An 871-nucleotide genomic window follows, 5' to 3' on the forward strand; every position below is an offset into this window, starting at 1 on the left:
TTGGGAGATGATATTTTTTTCCTTGTAAATCATCTCTCTGTTATGTATTATTATTTTTATTTTGAATGTATAATGTAAGCATTTGAGTGTGTTCCTCTTTGTTGGATTTTGTGCTTGTGTCTGGATGAGACTTGTAGGTGATTTCAAACTAAGTGCATTGGTGGTATGCTCTTGGAATCTACATCAATCTGATCCCTATTTGTTCCCAGTTCCCCTATGTCTTACTTTTACTTGGGTGCTTTAATTGTAATTCTAGAACTTTTTACTATCCCATTTTCTACCTTTTTACTGGCGCTGATATGACCTTAATGTGTTGCAAGCGCCGTAAAACCCTGAAAAACAAAAACAAAACAAACATTGTGAGTGTTGAGAATGGAGCTAGAGCTCATAAGCTTAAATGCTAGCTCGCCAACAAACTTTCATGGTGTTTGTGTATTGACCCTTATGATCTCAAGAAGACGCGAGAGGGACTCAAGATAGATACGTTTGAATGAAACCACTTTGTTTGGAGTGGTTGATGGCATCGATTGTAGAGCGTCCCTCTTGGGACTGGGTGAAGTTGCTGCGACAGTCAGGTCATGGGTTCGAATCCTCATCGTTGTAAAGTCTTTATTCACTTTTGTCATCTGGCACTTTTCTACTCACTTCCATTTCTTGTGATGAGAATTAGTAATTTCAAGCTTAGCACATTGTAGATGATTGGTCTCGAGATCTAATTCTTTTCCCTATTTGAACTGGTTCCCTCTGTCTTACATTTCCTTGACTGCTGTCAGCTTTTCTTCCTTTTTACTTTTACGGGTGCTGAAAGGATGTAAAAGTGTTGTAAAGCGCTGCAAAACCCTTAAAAATAGACAAATATCTCTGTAGATTT

This window comes from Berghia stephanieae, chromosome 11, assembly GCF_034508935.2.
Source record: "Berghia stephanieae isolate SIO BIC M18660-M18661 chromosome 11, UCSD_Bste_1.3, whole genome shotgun sequence".
Lineage (NCBI taxonomy): Eukaryota > Metazoa > Mollusca > Gastropoda > Nudibranchia > Aeolidiidae > Berghia > Berghia stephanieae.